Genomic DNA, 20,127 nt, shown 5'->3' with positions numbered 1-20,127 from the left:
TACTAAGCAATAAGAACAGTTAAGACACACTGGAAAGAGGCTGGGGCGCCCTGAGTGCTGAAGATTGGGGGAAGGGAACCCTTCCCAGGACTATAAATAAACAAGCCGGGCAGGCCGGAGAGGCTCTGGCGGGAGCGGGGCGCGTGCCCAGCAACCAGGAGCGGGGACGCTTGTGAGAGGAGGGAAGACCCACTTCCCACGTGAACTGCAAATAAACACGCAGGCCTGACAACGCAGGGCAGTGTCACCTTTCCCAGTGCTTGGAAAGGGGAAAGCCTGTAGCAGAGGTCCCCGCACAGGAGAACTCTGAGCAAACAAAGCCTGTGGGACCAGGTGAGTGCTAAGCTCACCCCAGAGATCTGCATAAATAACGCCGCCAGCTACAGGCTGAGAGCAGCAGGCAGGCAAGCCACAGTTGCAGATACCACTCTCAGAACTGCCTCCAGACGCTTTTTTTTTCTTTTTCTCCCTACCTTTGATGAGAGAACAACCGAATTACACCTGCAAGCCGAAAAACTTACTGAAACTGTATTGCATTTGAACTGGGGACACTTGGTGGGGCTTTTTTTTTTTTTTTCTTCTGTGTGTGTGTGAGTGTAGTTTTGTTCTACTTTATGCATCCCCTTTGATGAGACAACTACAGAACAACATCTGAGGCACCAACTCCAGGACTGGAGATTGAGACAGACATCCAAATTATTAAGACTGAAATTGCATTGCATATAAGCTTAGAAGTTTTTTGGTTTTTTTTTTTTTAATTTTCTATTTTCCATTTTATTTTAATTCATTTTTATATATAGATATTACTTTCATATACTTATTTTTTATTTTTTTTTATCTTTGATTTTCAATCCTCTCTCTGTCTCTCTATTGTCTGTTCAGCTTACTGTCGATTAGTACACTAACACTCCCTGTTTATACCTTTGAAACTCTCTTGTCTGATACCTTGTTCTGCTTTCTCCCTCTTGTCTGTATATTTGTTTTCCCCTTTTCTTTAACTTCTTGCTTTCCATCTCAGCTCACTCTTCCATTCTCAATATTACCATTGTTATTATTACAAGCTAGAAAATACTTAATTACACACAGTACAGGGACAGTAACAACACCAAGGACAATGACAGGAAGACAGAAAAAACAAGGAAACCAGTTTCCCCACAGCAAAAAATTAGTACAGGAACCAGAGGGGAATGAAGAAAACAGAAACTCAGATCCAGACTCCAACAAAATGAAGATAAACTATGCCAAAGGACCCAATGAAGCCCACAAGAATAATTTAAAAGAAGACATACTACAAGTACTCAATGAGAATTTTATAGAGATGATACTGGATAGGGTCAACCAAAATGTACAGGAGACACTCAAGAAATTCCAAGACAATAAAAATAGAGAATTTGAAAAAGCAAAAGAAGAAATAAAGGAAACCATAGAAGCACTGTATAAACACCAAAGTGAAAGAGAGAACACAATGAATAAATGGATAAATGAACTCAGGACAAAAATAGACAACAATAAAGAAGAAAACAGCCAGGATATGGAAAACCTCAGAAAAAAGAACGAAACAGAACTGCAAAACAAAACGGAAGGCCAATCCAGCAGAATAGAACAAACAGAAGACAGAATCTCAGAACTTGAAGATGAAATGGTAATTAAAGGAAAAACCGAAGAACTATTAATTAAACAACTCAAGACCTGTGAAAAGAAAATGCAAGGACTCACTGACTCCATCAAAAGACCAAACTTGAGAATCATGGGCATCGAAGAAGGAGAAGAGGTGCAAGCGAAGGGAATGCGTAATATATTCAACAAAATAATAACGGAAAATTTCCCAAATCTAGAGAAAGATATTCCCATACAAATGCAAGAGGCCTCCAGGACACCAAACAGACCAGATCAAAATAGAACTACTCCACGACATATCATCATTAAAACAACAAGTTCAGAAACTAAGGAAAGAATATTGAAGGCTGTAAGAGAGAAAAAACAAGTAACATACAAAGGTAAACCCATCAAAATCACAGCAGACTTCTCAACAGAAACATTAAAAGCAAGAAGAGCGTGGGGTGAGATCTTCCGGGCACTGAATGAAAATAACTTCAACCCCAGGATACTCTACCCAGCAAAGCTATCATTCAAAATAGATGGAGCAATAAAAGTCTTCCATGATAAGCAGAAACTAAAACAATATGTGACCACAAAGCCACCATTACAAAAGATTCTGCAAGGGATCCTGCACACAGAAAGTGACACCCAACTTAACCATGAAAAGGCAGGCAGCACCAAACCACAGGATAAGAAAAAGCAAGACAGTAGAGAGTAACATCAAGTTAGGTACACACAATCAAACCTTCAAACAACTAAGATAACTAAATGGCAGGAATCACCACATACCTATCAGTACTAACGCTTAATGTTAATGGACTTAATTCACCCATCAAAAGACACCGTTTGACAAAATGGATTAAAAAAGAAGATCCAACAATTTGTTGCTTACAGGAGACTCATCTCACCGACAGAAATAAGCATATGCTTAGGATGAAAGGCTGGAAGAAGATTTACCAAGCCAATGGCCCCCGAAAACAAGCAGGAGTAGCAATACTTATCTCTGACAAAGTAGACTTCAAACCTACATTGATCAAACGAGATAAAGAAGGACATCCCATACTAATAAAAGGGGAAATAGACCAAAAGGAAATAATAATCATCAATCTGTACGCACCCAATGTCAACGCACCCAATTTCATCAAACATACCCTGAAAGACCTAAAAGCATATATAAACGCCAACACAGTGGTTGTGGGAGACTTTAACACTCCAATATCATCAATAGATAGGTTATTCAAACAAAAACTCAATAAAGAAACCCAAGATCTAAAATATGCAATAGATCAAGTGGACCTAGTAGATGTCTACAGAACATTTCATCCAACCTCTACACAATACACATTCTTCTCAGCAGCCCATGGAACCTTCTCCAAAATAGATCATATCCTAGGGCACAAAGCAAGTCTCAGCAAATATAAGAAAATAGAAATAATACCATGCATACTATCTGACCACAATGCAGTAAAAGTAGAACTCAACAACAAAAGTAAAGACAAAAACCATGCAAACAGCTGGAAACTAAATCACTCATTACTTAATGAAGAATGGATCATTGATGCAATAAAAGAGGAAATTAAAAAGTTCCTAGAAGTCAATGAAAATGAAAACACAACCTACCGGAACCTATGGGACACAGCTAAGGCAGTCCTGAGAGGAAAGTTTATAGCCATGAGTGCATATATTAAAAAGATTGAAAGATCCCAAATCAATGACCTAATGATACATCTCAAACTCCTAGAAAAACAAGAACAAGCAAATCCCAAAACAAATAGAAGGAGAGAAATAATAAAAATAAGAGCTCAAATCAACAAAATAGAAACCAAAAAAACCATACAAAGAATTAATGAAACCAAAAGTTGGTTCTTTGAAAAAATAAACAAGATCGATAGACCCCTGGCAAACCTGACTAAAATGAGGAGAGAAAAAACCCAAATTAGTAGAATTAGGAATGCAAAAGGGGAGATAACAACAAACACCATGGAAGTCCAGGAAATCATCAGAGACTACTTTGAGAACCTATATTCAAATAAATTTGAAAATCTAAAAGAAATGGACAGATTTCTAGATACATATGATCATCCAAAACTGAACCAAGAGGAAATTAATCACCTGAATAGACCTATAACACAAAATGAAATTGAAGCAGCAATCAAGAGTCTCCCCAAAAAGAAAAGTCCAGGACCTGATGGATTCTCTTTGCTGAATTCTATCAGACCTTTAAAGAAGAACTGATACCAACCCTCCTTAAACTGTTCCATGAAATAGAAAGGGAAGGAAAACTGCCAAACACATTTTATGAAGCCAGTATTACACTTATCCCAAAACCAGGCAAAGACACCTCCAAAAAGGAGAACTATAGGCCAATCTCCTTAATGAACATTGATGCAAAAATCCTCAACAAAATAATGGCAAACCGAATTCAGCAACACATCAAAAAGATTATTCACCACGACCAGGTAGGCTTCATCCCAGGGATGCAGGGGTGGTTCAACATACGAAAATCAATCAACGTAATAAACCACATTAACAGAAGCAAAGACAAAAACCACTTGATCATCTCAATAGATGCAGAAAAAGCCTTTGATAAGATCCAACATCATTTCATGATAAAAGCTCTAAGAAAACTAGGAATAGAAGGAAAGTTCCTCAACATTATAAAAGCTATATATGACAAACCTACAGCCAGCATTATACTTAATGGAGAAAAATTAAAACCATTCCCTCTAAAATCAGGAACCAGACAAGGATACCCACTATCTCCACTCCTGTTCAACATAGTACTGGAATTCCTAGCCAGAGCAATTAGGCAAGAAGAAGGAATAAAAGGAATACAAATAGGTAAAGAAACTGTCAAAATATCCCTATTTGCAGATGACATGATCCTATACCTTAAAGACCCAAAAAACTCTACTCAGAAGCTTCTAGACATCATCAATAGCTATAGCAAGGTATCAGGATATAAAATCAACATAGAAAAATCATTAGCATTTCTATACACTAACAATGAGCAAATGGAAAAAGAATGTATGAAAACAATTCCATTTACAATAGCCTCAAAAAAAATCAAATACCTAGGTGTAAACCTAACAAAAGATGTGAAAGACCTCTACAAGGAAAACTATACACTTCTGAAGAAAGAGATTGAGGAAGACTATAGAAAGTGGAGAGCTCTCCCATGCTCATGGATTGGTAGAATCAACATAGTAAAAATGTCGATACTCCCAAAAGTAATCTATATGTTTAATGCAATTCCCATCAAAATTCCAATGACATTCATTAAAGAGATTGAAAAATCTACTGTTAAATTTATATGGAAACACAAGAGGCCACGAATAGCCAAGGCAATACTCAGTCAAAAGAACAATGCAGGAGGTATCACAATACCTGACTTCAAACTATATTACAAAGCAATAACAATAAAAACAGCATGGTACTGGCACAAAAACAGACATGAAGACCAGTGGAACAGAATAGAGGATCCAGATATGAAGCCACACAACTATGAGCAACTTATCTTTGACAAAGGAGCTAAAAATATACGATGGAGAAATAGCAGCCTCTTCAACAAAAACTGCTGGGAAAACTGGTTAGCAGTCTGCAAAAAACTGAAACTAGATCCATGTATATCACCCTATACCAAGATTAACTCAAAATGGATCAAGGATCTTAATATCAGACCCCAAACTCTTAAGTTGATACAAGAAAGAGTAGGAAATACTCTGGAGTTAGTAGGTATAGGTAAGAACTTTCTCAATGAAACCCCAGCAGCAGAGCAACTAAGAGATAGCATAGATAAATGGGACCTCATAAAACTAAAAAGCTTCTGTTCATCAAAAGAAATGGTCTCTAAACTGAAGAGAATACCCACAGAGTGGAAGAAAATATTTGCCAGCTACACATCAGACAAAGGACTGATAACCAGAATATATAGAGAACTTAAAAAACTAAATTCTCCCAAAATTAATGAACCAATAAAGAAATGGGCAACTGAACTAAACAGAACTTTCTCAAAAGAAGAAATTCAAATGGTCAAAAAACACATGAAAAAATGCTCACCATCTCTAGCAATAAAGGAAATACAAATTAAAGCTACACTAAGATTCTACCTCACCTGTTATAATAGCCATCATTAGCAACACCACTAACAACAGGTGTTGGCAAGAATGCGGGGGAAATAGGAACCCTCCTGTACTGCTGGTGGAAATGTAAACTAGTACAAACACTCTGGAAAAAAATTTGGAGGCTACTTAAAAATCTAAACATTGATCTACAATTTGATCCAGCAATACCACTCTTGGGGATGTACCCAAAAGACTGTGACACAGGTTACTCCAGAGGCACCTGCACACCCATGTTTATTGCAGCACTATTCACAATAGCCAAGTTATGGAAACAGCCAAGATGCCCCACTACTTACAAATGTATTAAGAAAATGTTGTATTTATACCCAATGGAATTTTATGCAGCCTTGAAGAAGAATGAAATGTTATCATTCTCTGGTAAATGGATGGAATTGGAGAACATCATTCTGAGTGAGGTTAGCCTGGCCCAAAAGACCAAAAATCATATGTTCTCCCTCATATGTGGACATTAGATCAAGGGCAAACACAACAAGGGGATTGGACTTTGAGCACATGACAAAAGCGAGAGCACACAAGGGAGATATGAGGGTAGGTAAGACACCTAAAAAACTAGATAGCATTTGTTGCCCTCAATAAAGAGAAACTAAAGCAGATACCTTAAAAGCAACTGAGGCCAATAGGAGAAGGGGACCAGGAACTAGAGAAAAGGTTAGATCAAAAAGAATTAACCTAAAAGGTAACACACATGCACAGGAAATTAATGTGAGTCAATGCCCTGTATAGCTATCCTTATCTCAATTAGCAAAAACCCTTGTTCCTTCCTATTATTGCTTATACTCTCTCTTCAACAAAATTAGAGATAAGGGCAAAATAGTTTCTGCCGGGTAGCGAGGGGTAAGGGGGGGTAAGGGTGGGTTAATGGAGGGGGCGGGGGGAAGGGGGGAGAAATGACCCAAACAGTGTATGCACATATGAATAAAATAAAAATTAAAAAAAACAATAATTAAAGCAAAAAAAAAAAAAGAGTACATGTTATAACCAATAGAGTCATTCAGAGTAAAAATGCTACCTATTTCTGATGTTGCCATAACACCAGGGAATTAATTGTCTCAGATGAAAATGGAGAAGAGTTGCCTCAGAGCTTTGGCATAGAAGAACTCTGACCATAAAAAGTGACAAGATTAGGCAGAAAGGATGGTGGATGTGTTAACTGCAGGCTTCAGGCCCAACCCTCATGTTACATACTTCACAAAGGTCTTTAAAGATTGTTAGAAAAGTCCTTTCAGCTTAGGTAAATGTGGTGTTAAGCCACTAATTGTTAACCCCTTGTTTCTTCTTACTCAGCCCTTAATCGGAAGCTATAAAACATATCAGCAGTTTTCCCCTCCTAAAGCTAGTGTGTAAGGATCAGGTAGAGTTTCTAACATACGTGTTTGCTTGAAAGTGTAAATTTTAAACTGTACTGCTGGATGTGTGTATAAAAAATAAAGTTCATAAAATGGAAACCAGCCCTGACTCCTGAAAGCACCTGTAGATTAGAATTTTGGCTCATTCCTACACTCGTCAATTCAACCAGTATTTAGAGTTTCTCTTACGTGGCAGGCATTACACTAAAGGCCACAAGAATATTTTCTTCTTCTAGCATTTTTACATGAGTACCAGTACTAGGGAATGGAATTTACTCTTTGCAGGTTACCTAATTAAGGGTATAATTGTTTTTAGCCTCCCTGATACAGACTGTAGATGCTTTCGGTTCTTGATGATGCTGCTGGAGTCCATCATCCCCCAAGCAGAAAAGTTAGACATTTACCCACAGTGTAGCGGACGTATGTTCTGTTGTCTGTCCAGCAAATTTCCCTTTCTTTTTGTGTTATAGCAGCCCCCTCTTCTTAAGGCAACTAATCTTCCCTATTCCACATGGTTCTGGGAATTATTATGATAGTGTGTCTTACCGCACTTGGATGGCAGACAGAAAACCAGACATAGTGATTGCTCCGGAGATGGAGCACATGGCTCTAAGTGACTGAAAAGAGCCTTTCTCTGGGTGCTTCTACCTTGTTAAGATGGGAAGTATGAAGGAACAAGGCCCAAACTGAAGCTTCCCACTCCTCCTACTCAAGGAGCCCAACGGAAGGGAGAAACCAATATGTGAAATCCAAGGTTTCTTGAGATCTTGAAGGTTGCTGTTACTCACTGCTAACCTGAATTCTGAAAGGGGAGGTCAAGGGCTGTGTTCCTGAATATTAGATCAGAATTTAGACCTTGAAGTTAATCTAGGAGTTTAGAATTGATTAGGGAAGAGTTCAGACCCAAAGAACAAAGAAATCGGGAACTGGCAAATAGGATATTGCTTCATATACCATTTTCTATTTTTGTTGACTTCATGGGCCAGCAACAAGGTAAACCTGGTGACTGGCAGGCTAATAGGGGCAGCAGCAGAGATGACTCATGGAGGGCTTCAGTTCTTCCATTTAGAAACTTCTTGACTCATTGACTTCCAAAAAAGATTTAATGTATAAGCCTCTTCCTGCTTCCTTCTCTGTATTGATGTTCTCCAGACTTCTGTATTCATCCTTTCTTTCCTCATTCTACCACACTTAGCTCATCTTTCCTGTGGTGGGCTACGTAATGCCCCCTTGGTCCCAAATATGTCCGTGTAAAAGATTACTTAAGGTAGAAATGTCAGTGGGCAACATTCCTCCTGGAAAGCAGAGAGGAAGAGTTCACACTAGGGCAGTAAGAAATACAGGTGCCTTGAGAGAGAATAAAAAGGAAGGACAAGATAGTTGTGTGTTTACTTTTCATTGCCGTGACCAGTATGCCTGAAATAAATAACTTAAGGGAGGAAGGATTTATTTTGGCTCTTCAGTGCATGGTTGCTTGGTCTTATGCACTTGGATAGAACATTATGGAGGCTGGAGTGTGTGGTGGAGGAACTTCTTAACCTCATTATGGACAAAAAGCAGAGGAGGAAGGGGCATGGAATCAGGTGTAACCTTCCAGGGTATGCCCCAAGTGACCTACTTCCTGCAGCTAGCTCCTACCGCCTAAAAATTTCAGAACCTCCCAAAATAGCCCTACCAGCTGGAGACCAAGCTCTTAATATGTGAGCCTGTGGTAGATAGCTTATATTCAAAGCATAACAATAGCCAAGTTAAAATCATGGGAATATCAACTTTTTAAATGGCTCTAACACCATGCCTGGCACATAGTAAATTTCAAGTAAGTTATTTTTGAGTTTAAAAGTGAAGGATTTAGTATTTTTATGTTTCTCTTTGGACTCTGCAAAACTCACACAGCTTTTAGATTTTTCCCATGCAACATTATAATTGTCTCTAATTATTCCTCAATTATTTGTTAAGGGAAGTCATGAGCACTCCTGTGGCTTTGTGTGGAGCTGTATGGGTGGAAGGGAGGGGTTAAAGGAGCAGAACAGTTAGAGGAAGAGTGCCCTACTTTATATCTCTGTGCAGTCTCGCAACAAATCTACCCAGGGCAGAACTGGGAGCAATAGAACATATAGGGCACTTATGAGAATAATAGAAACATAAGGGGAAAACTCCCATTTTTTTTATAGCTATATACTCAGTAATAGCTTTAGAAAATGGGGTGGGGAAGTGGAATACAAAACAGGACAAGGTATTGGAATTGGTTGATAGTGGTTTGCAAGAATCAGTTGCTAAGTTTTCCTGAATTTTGTGAGCTAGCTCTTTAATACAGCCATTATTAAAAATTGAATGAAGCAAACTTATAGCAAAATAAGGTATATTTGTTTTGACAAAGATTTTTGAATATCCAAAACTTATCACTCCCTGTTTAACTGCCTATGATCTTGAGGTTACTTTTGTCTATTGAATCCATATCTGTATGATGAAAATATTTTATAATGGTGTGTAGCTATTCATCTCTTCCCAACTCTGTTTAATGACATCATGTTGATTGTTTGAAATCAGCTGTGGTTTGAGAATTTTCACCATGCCTAATGGCAAATGCTACAAACTAGGATGCATTCTTTGTTTTTCTACAGAGCCACTTGTTAAATATTTTCCAGCACACCACTGATGAATACTGACTCTAGGGCTATAGAAATATTTACTGGGACAGTTACTGTGTCTGAGAAGAAGGGAGATTCATATTTGTTAAGTACATAATGTGCAAAAGGCACAAGGACACACTTTAGATACACTATGGTCCTTGATAATCCTCACGGTAACCTGATAATATTATCTCCACTTTTATAAACAAAGAAACTGAAACCCAGAGAAGTTAAAATGAAAGATCCCAAGTTACTCAGTCCTACTACTTGTAGTTGCAAGGAGAGTCACAAATAAATGATATTTAGTCTTCAATCTACAGGAATTTTAACTTCAGTCAGTAGTCAAAGTACATGAATAGAAAGAGTTTAATCTCTTAGTAAAAGTATACTAAATCAAACTAGCTAAATCAGTAAGAAAATGTATTGGCTCATATAACTGGAAAAGACCACAAGTGTAGATTTAGTTATCATTCAATATAACACCTCTATCACTGTTTCTTGGTAATTCTGTTAGCTCTGTTTTTCTTTAGCCTCACATTCATATGGATAGATACCATGGTCTCAACTGTGTTCTCAACTATATCCAGAGAAAATGGATCATTGTTTTCATTTATCCTGCCTTAAGGATAATTCCTTACAGAATCCCCCAGAAAACTTCCCTTGTGTCTAAGTCAAAACTGAGTTATAAGCTCATTGTTGAACCAATCTCTGTGGCCAGGGGAATACCATATCCAGATTGGCTAATCATATGAACTTGGTGAGATAACACTTAGACCATCCAGGCTTTTCCAGGAGGGTTATTGAGCTTGCACCAAGGGACATGGGCTCTTATGGCAAGGATAAAGGTATCTGAATGAAAAATAAGGGACTTGGTTTCTGATTTCAATTAAGATGGATTGACAGAGACTATATTTACCCTACTAACAAAAACAACTACCAAAACATTAAATAAATTAATAAACAAATTAATCAATTATTACATAAATAAATAAATACATAAATGGCTCTAGAGACATTGGACATTAGACTATGAAGGATAGTGATCCAGTCAGGAAGAAAAAAAAAGGGGGGAGCCCTATAAGTGTCCCAGCTTCGTTCCAGGAAAAAATTTGTGAGCTGCATTGGCAGAGCTTGGTGGTATCTCTGAGCTAAGGACAAAAAGCTGGGACTCTTGAGTAACCAAGGCAACCAGAGGTCACAGGACAGAGTATTAGGAGGAACTATTTCCACAGAAAGAATTCTGGAGATCTGCAGAGGATTCCCCTGTTAAGTATTTGGTAGAATACTGAACACTGCATCAATATGAGAAAGCTAACCAGGGATGGGGAAAGAATCACTTGAAAGGGTTAAAAATAGCAATGCAAAAATCCTACAGGCCAATAATAATGCTTATTCCCAAATAACAGATTCAGAAATCTCATAATTTACAGGGCATCAATTAGAGTTCTAAAGAGGGCTTTGCCTTAATCATGAAGCAATTAATCCTAGCCTATTATGAGATCCCCCCATCAAAAAATCTTTTTTCAAGTAACTTAGCCATGCTATGGAACAGAGCTCAAGAATATTTTTAGGAAACAACAATGCAAGTTTCAAATGTCTGGCATCCAATCAAAAACTATCAACCATGCAAAGAAGCAGTAAAGCATGACTCATAATGAGATAAAAAAATCAATTGACTAAAACTGACCCAGAAATGTTGTAAACCTGAACAAACAGATAAGAACATTAAGAGAGCTACTACAGTTATAGTCCATACATTTAAAATGTCAGGGGAAAATTGTACATGATAAATAGAGACATGGGAGAGATTCTTGAAAAGAATTCAGTTAAACTTGTAGAGATGAAAACTATAATGCCTCAGGTGAAAAAAATAAAACAACATTGGATAGGACTGATGGCAGATTATACTTTGAAAATTAGCAAACTTGAATGCATAGCAAAATGAACTACTTAAAATGAAAAGAGGAAAAAATACTGGAAAATGAAGGAACCATGGGAAAGCATATATAGCCTCATATATACATAATAAGAGTTCTGAAATTGTAGGAGGTGGGGAACTATAGAAAAAATTTTTTAAAGAAATAGTGCTCAAAACTTACCTAAATTTGAAGAAAATGATAAACCTACAGTTCCAAAATTTTATGTCTCAAGCCAAGAAACATTAAGAAAACTACACAACAGCACATTATGATCAAATTGCTTAAAATCAAAGATGAGAAAAAAATCTTAAATTCAAACAGGCAAAAAAAAAAAAAATCCCAAAGATTATGTGCAGAAGAGCAACCATAAAAATTATATCAGATATATCATCAGAAAAAAAATATGTAAGAAAATAATAAAGCAGCATGCTTATATACTGAAAGAAAGGAAAAAAAAAAAAACTCTGCTAGCCTAGAGTCCTATTCTTGGTGAAAATATCTTTCAAAAACAAAAGTGAAATAAAGATTTTTTTCGCAGACATACAAAAGCTGAAAGAGCCTACCATGAGGAAAAGAGTATTAAAGGGAGCAAAGAAAAGTGATGCCAAATGAAGATCTGGACCAACCAAGGGCATTAAGGACATCAAAACTATAATCGTGAGGGAGAAATCCATGCATAGATAGAAAGGATTTGAGAAGTCTCATGTGCAGGCTTTTTTTCCCTTTCACCAAGGGATCAATTCATGTAGGACATGTATAGTCTCCAGATATGGAACCACTATCAGCATGTGTACAAAAACCTTAGTACAGAAAAGTAAAAAAAAAAAAAAAAGCTGCTCATTGTGGGTTATTTTTTTTTTCTTGAGGCAAGGTCTTGCTATATAGCCCAGGCTGACCTCCATCTCATGATTCTCCTACCTCAGCCTCCTGAATGTTGGCATTGAAGACATGTGCCATCATGTCCAACTTTGTGAGGTTCTCTTATAGTGAGCTGGTCACATAAACACTTTCTACCTATGTGGTTGATGGGTTTAAACTTTTAAACCCCCAGAATCCACTAAAACCACATTCAAATTATAAATCCAAAAAGTAATGAAAGTCTTATGCATCAAAAAAAAAAAAAGAAAGTCTTATGCATCTTACTATCAGCAGATCATAAGAATATGATTGACTAAAAGAGCGTGGCTCTGAGAATAAGCATATAGTCAGTCCAAACCAGATGAAATTAACCCATGACACACAGCACTATACATGTTACAAAAATTGAATTTATTATTTAGAAAAGTTTCTCCACAAAGAAAACACCATTTCCAGATGGGTCTTCTTATGAATTCTACCAAATATTTTTGAAGGAAATAGTCCTTTTTCTACCCAAATCTTCTAGAAAATTGAAAGTCAAAGAGAAGGGGAAGACTCTGCAGCATTCTCTGAAGCCAGCATTACTGTAATATTAAAATCAAACAAAGGCATTAGAAGAAAAGAAAACTGAAGGTCAGCATCTCAGAACATATAAAGACAGTAATATATCATGATCAAGTGGAATTTCTCCATGAAATGCATGGTTGGTTCAAATTCATCAATGTGATTCAACATATTAGTAAACCAAAACAGAAAAGATATAATTTGAATAGATGCATCAAAAGTATTTGACAAAATATTAGATTAATTCCTGATTTCAGACAGCTAGAAATATAAAGAAGTTCCTAAATCTGATACACAACAACTATGAAAAACTTAGATCATACTTAATGGGAAAAGACTGAATGCCTTTCTACTATGATCAGAAAAAGAAAGCATTGCATTTAACATTTTACTGGAAGTTCTCTAAGTTCCATAAGGCAAGAAAAAATAGATAAAAGACATCCATATTGGTAAGGACTAAGTAAAACTGTCATTATTTATAGATGAAATAATGATTCCTGTGAACAAAAAGAAAATCAGATGGTATCTACAACAAAGCAACTAGAACCAATAGGTTACAGAATATAATGCCACATGTATTAGCAATAATTAACTGGAAACCCATATTTTATTAAAGAAATACCATTTATAATCATTTGAAAATTTATGTCAATGGAGAAAAAGTAGACTGAAAAAAGTTAAAACAGAGCCTCTAGGACTTGAGAAATGATAACAAAAGATTCAATATTCATATTATTAAAGTCCCAGAAGAAGAGGAAATAAAAGGGAGGGAGGATTATTTTAAGAAATAATTGCTTAAGATGTTCCAAATTTGGTAAAAAGCCTCCACAAATTCTCAGATGTAAAAAGCTGCATGAAACCTGAAAAGAAGAAACCCAAATAAAATCCTTTCCAAGACACAACATAATTAAATTTTAGAACACTAAAGACAGAAAACAACCTGAAATGGCACTCTGCATAAAGAGAAACTTGAGTCAGAATGACAGTGGATTTCTCTTCAGAAACAATGATAGTCAGAAGGAAGTGGTATAGCATTTTTCAGATGCTGGAGCAAAAAATTTTCAACCATAAACTTTGAATTCTAAAATGGCTAAAATAATCTTGGCGATTTAAAAATAAAGTGGAAAGAACACTCTACTCAGTTTAAAATATTATAATTGAGACAGCATGGCACTGAAGGAGAAACAAATACACAGGTAAGAATAGAACCAAAGAACCCAGAAATAGTCCCATATAAATATACCAAACTCCTTTTTTTCCAAAAGCACAAGGGAGGAAAGGTAGCCATTTCAACAAAGATGTTAGAGCATGTGGATAACCATAGTCATAAAAAGGAATTTCAACCTAAACCTCATACTTTGTACAAATATTAACTCAAAATAGGTTTTGAATTTAAATGTAAAACTCTAAAGTTTTTAGAACTAAAAATCAGAGAAAATCCTTGTGATTTAAGGCTCAGCTTAGTTCTTACACTTGACACCCAAAGCATGGTTTATAAAAGAAAAAATTAATAAATCAAAGTACAACAAAATTAGGAACCTATACTTTTTGAAATCCCATATGAAAAGGATAAAATGACAATCTATAGCCTGAGACAAAATATTTTAAGCCACACATTTGATAAAAGAATGATATCTGGAATATATAAGTAACTTTCAAATATCAACAGTAAAAAACAAACAAAAATAATTAAATTACAAAATTAGAAAAGAATGTGAACAGACATTCCACAGCAAAGGATATACATATGCAAATAAAGCTATGAAAATGTTTCTCAAATCATTAGCCATCAGGAAAATGCACATTGAAAGCATAATGAGATAGCTATACAGAATTGTTAAATTTAAAAATAGTTGCAATATCAAATGATGGTAAGAATGTGGAAAAACTGGTAACTCATATACCGCTTGTGAGAGTATAAGATAGTAGAGAAACTCAAGAAAAAAGTTTTGTCAGTTACATATAAAGCTAAATATATAATTACAGCTGTGCCAGCAACTGAAATCTTAAGTATTTCTCCCAGAGAAATGAAAACTTATATCCACACAAACACCCATACACAAATATTTTTAATAACTTAATTTGTAATAGCCAAGAACTGGATTCAACTCAGAGGTCCTTCAATAGTTGATGATTAAGCAAAATGTGATACATTTGCTCTATGGGGTATGACTGTAATGAAAAGAAATGAATCAGTGGTGCATACAACTTGGTTAAAGTTCCAGGGAAATATATGCATAGTGAGTGGGGGGGGGGAAGACAAGCCCAAAACATTACATACTGCATAATTGCATTTATATAGCATGGTTTTGAAATTATAAAATTTCAGAAATGGAGACTAGTAACTGGCAGGGATTGAGGATGTGATCAGGGGCAAGAAGAGAAGGGTGTGGTTTTAAAAAGATAATAGGAGAGATCCTTCTGTTAATATAACTAGTTAATATCTTGACTGTGGTATCAGGTACACACATTATACCCAATAGTACACATGTTATAAGAATGTATAGAGTTATATACATGCAAGAATTGAATACAAGAATAAATGTACCTATAAGTGGAGTGCACTGAAAAAGACTGATGGATTATATGACTGTTGATATCCTGGTTCTGATATTATACTATAGTTTTGCAAAGTATTTCCATTGTAGTAAACTAGGTAAAGTGTGTGTAGTAACTGTCTATAATTCTTGCAACTGCATGTGAATTTATCATCTTTATAGAAATTTTAATTGAAAATAGAAAGGATATCATACATTTACCATACAAATTCAGCCACTCCACTCTTAGGAGTTTACTCAAGAGAAGGGAAATTGTTTTTTATAGAAAGGAATACTTTTAGATGAATTTATTCTTATTAGTTTTATTTGTATTAGTCAAAAAACCATCATCAGCTGAAATGTCTGTCAATAGGAAAATGGTTTAATTCTGCTATGTCCACACAATGGAATACTGCTCAGAATTAAGGAGTGAGCTAATAATATAACATGGATGGTTCTCAAAATAATTATGGCAAGTGAAATAAGCCACAAAAACAAACAAAATGAATATATACTGCATGGTTCCATAAAATTCTCTAGATGCAAACTAGTGTATATTGAAAGAAAAACAGATCGATTATTTCCTGGGGATGGAAGAGAGGTTGAAGGAAAGAAGAAAGGAATTATAAAAGGCACCAAGGAACTTTTGGAGGTGATGGATGTGTGCATTATTTTGATTGTGATAAAATTACCACTGTGTATATATGTCCAACTTATCAAATGATACACAATAAACCTATGTAATATGTACTATATCAATTATTCCTCAGCAAAGCTATTAAAAAGGATACATAAGAATATAAATGGGCTGGGTGGTGGTGGCTCATTCCTATAATCTTATCTACTTGGGAAGCTGAGGTCAGGAGGATCATGTTTTGAGTCAGCCTGGACAAATAGTTTGCAAGATTCCATCTATAAAATGACCAGAGCAAATGGCCTGGAGGTGTGGCTCAAGCAGTAAAGCACCTGCTTGTGAGTGCAAAGCTTTGAATTCAAATCCCAATCCCACCCACTTTTTAAATTGATTTATCCCTGGTATTTTTCCAGTGATAGCAGTTGACTAACATATTTTCCTTCTGCTCTGTGCCAAGCCGATTTCCTCCACTACTGTTTGATCCTAACAGCCTTTCCATATCTTTCCAATACGCTCCATTTTTTCCTCAAGTTTCCAGACTTAGTTTATGTTAATAGTAGTCTAAAAATGAAATAATGCAGTCTACATTGCCATTGGGGATGTCTCAGGAAATCGAGTTGTTTGGATCAAACAACTCAGTAGCTAAATAGTAACTGTCCCTTCAGATGGTTCCTCTTCTTATGCCTCCACTGTGCTCAGGGCTTAATACCTGTCTGTTTACTTCTACTCCACTCCTCTCTGCAGAGTTTCCCTCTAGCCCCAGCTTCTGTTTCTTAGTGGCTTCTGCTTCCTGCCCTCAGGTAGACTGAACTCAGCCCCCCTCACTGTCCTATATTCCTTTACGGGTACCTCCACTCCAACCTCCTCAAAAACAGAAGAGTTGTCTGGGCAGTGTGGTCACAATAAGACATAGAACTTTCTTGCCGATGAGATGTCTTAATAGAATCTGACCACACCACCCTATTAGACTGAAGATAACTTCCTTTGGGAAAGTCAGTGGTCCCTGCCCTAAATCACTGTGGTCATTCATTTAGTAGAAAATATCAAGATCTATACTTAGTGACTTCTCTCTGACAGTACTGTAGATGTGATAAGAAACCTGAGCTCCACACATATACTGGCTTTTGTCTAAGTGAGATAAAAGTGAGAATATGATATGGGGAAGGGATGGGAGTAGAAGCTAAAAGGCTAAGTCTACAAATGAGGGATCCCTAGGGGTATTAGTGGAGTGAGCCAGGCAAATGTTTTCAAGGCTTATTAGGGTACCCTGGTGACATTGATAGACACTGGTCTTGCCCTGAGTCATTCAGGCTGAAACAGGCCTAAGGAAGCCAGCCATGTGATAACTTGGAACAACCACAGATTGAAGCAGGCTGTACAGGTCAGAGAGTATGCAGACAAGGATGAGCTAATGAGGACCTTGTCAGAGACCCTGAAACCTCACATAGCCTAAAAAAGGCTGATAGTCCCCCCTCTACTCCCAGAGGAGAACAACCAAGACCTCTGTGGCTGGAACTTTTTCTTTCTGCATGAAAAATCTCCAGCCAAGGGAGTGGGTCTGCCTCTTAGGTTGTGCAGAGTTATGAGTTACAGTCAGTAGTCAAACCAGGGTTAGAAAAGAACCAGAGAAATCACTCTGATTTCAGAGAGCACATGACTCTATTAAACCCAAAATAAAGTGCAATTTTAATAATTGGTATTAATTAGAACATTGCACTTTACAAAATGCTTTTAAATACCTAATTATAGATTATCTTTGAGGGTTCACTATGGTCAGACACTGAGCTAACTGTATTATGTAGGTAATCTTGAAATAAGATTTTTACAATAATACTTTAATATAGGGGATATGATTATGTCCTTTTTAAAGAACTTTGTAAGCTAATATAGCATGTCCAGCATAACATAGCTAGAGCCAAGACCCCAACACAAGGCTACAAGTCCTTGATACCACACTCAACTTCATCTTTCTAGATATTCAGAAAAACCCATGAAGATTGATTTATTAGTTCCATTTCAAAGAGGGATTTCAGCAAAATTAAGACTTCCTCCAAGTCACACCATTTAGAAGTCAGAGTGTGACAAGAACCCAGACTTTCTGACACCAACAGAGATACAATGCTTCAGGGTATAATAGAAAGATTATGTCTAAACCAGATAGACTTGCATTCAAATACGTGATGCTGAATGTATTCACTGTGTGACTTAAGTCAAGTTCTCAAGATCTCAGAGCTGTGAAATGAGATTTTTTAATACCTAAGTGAAAGGGGAACTTTAAAGACTCAATGAGACAATTTACATACCAAAATTTAACTGTTAATGTTTTCTTTAAAAAGAGAAATCAAATTGAAAAAGCCTTAAACTTACCAAAAGACAGAAATGAAAAAAAAGATAGTAAAAGAGAAACCATTGAATATTTTGAAAAATTATATATCAATAAATTGGCAAATCTAGAAGAAACAGACATATATGACCTACCAAAATTGAAGCAAAAAGATATTTAAAAATTTAAATAAATGAGTAACAAGCAGTGACACTGAAGCTTAAATATAAATGTCTTCCAACAAAGAAAAGCTCAGGACCAGAAAGATTCATAGCTGATTTCTATCAGACACTTAAAGAACTAACATCAGTGTTCCTCAAACTATTCCATAAAATGGAAAGGGAAGGAATGCTTCCAAAATCATTCTATGAAGCCAGTATTACCCTGATACCAAAACCTGATAAGGACACAACAAAAGAAGAAAACTATTGCACAATATGTTTGATGAACACACATGTGAAAATTCTCCATAAAATACTTGCAAATTGAATTCAATAACACATTAAAAAGATAATACACCATGATCAAACTGGTTTCATTCCATGGACTCAAGGATAGTTCAATGTTTGCAAATTAATAAATGTAATACAACACATAAAAATAAAGGAGGAAAATGACTTATTTCAATAAATGCAGAAAAAGCCTTTGATAAAATTCAATGCCCCTTTATGGTAAAAGTCATGAAGAAGCTAGGTATGGAGGGATCATTCCTCAACATAGTAAAGGCTATGTATAGCAAAACTATAACCAATATCATACGGAGTGCCGAAAAACTGAATGCATTTCCCCTAAAATCAGGAACAAAACAAGAGTGCTCACTCTCTTATTCAATATAGTATTTGAAGTTTTAGAGAAATCAGGCAAGAGAAAGAAATAAAAGGGATCCAAATGAAAAGAAAGAAGTGAAAGTGTTCCTATATTCAGATGATGCATTTCTATACTTAGAAAAGCCCAAAGACTTCACCAAAATACTCTTAGAACAATGAAGCTAATTCATCAATATAGTAGGTTACAAAGTAAACATACAAAACTCAGTAGCTTCCAGCTGGGGATGTAGCTTGGTGGTAAAGTACTTGCTTAGTACAGGCAGGGCACTGGGTTCAATCCCCAGCAACACACACACACACACACACACACACACACACACACACACACACAGAATCAGTAGATTTCCTAGACAACAATAATGAACTCACTGATAAACAAATCAGGAAAATAATCCCAATCATAACAGCCTCAAAAAAAAAAATATAAACCTAACCAATGAGGTGAAAAACTTCTACAATAAAAATGGTAAAACACTGAAGAAAACAATTTAAGATGACTCTAGAAGATGGAAAGAGAATTAATATTATTTAAATGGCTACATTATCAAAAGCAATCCAGAAATTCAGTGCAATCCTCATCAAAATTCCAATGACATTCTTCACACAAATAGACAAACCAATCCTAAAATTCATATGAAAATGCAAAAGACCCTGAATAGCTAAGGCAATCCTAAGCAAAAAGAGCAATACTGAGGGCTGGAGGAATGGCTCGAGTGGTAGAGTGCCTGTCCAGCAAGCAAGAGGT

This window comes from Castor canadensis, chromosome 8 (genome assembly GCF_047511655.1).
Source record: "Castor canadensis chromosome 8, mCasCan1.hap1v2, whole genome shotgun sequence".
Taxonomy (NCBI): Eukaryota; Metazoa; Chordata; class Mammalia; order Rodentia; family Castoridae; genus Castor; species Castor canadensis.
The sequence above is the reverse complement of the archived record's forward strand: the minus strand, read 5'-3'. Positions refer to the sequence as shown.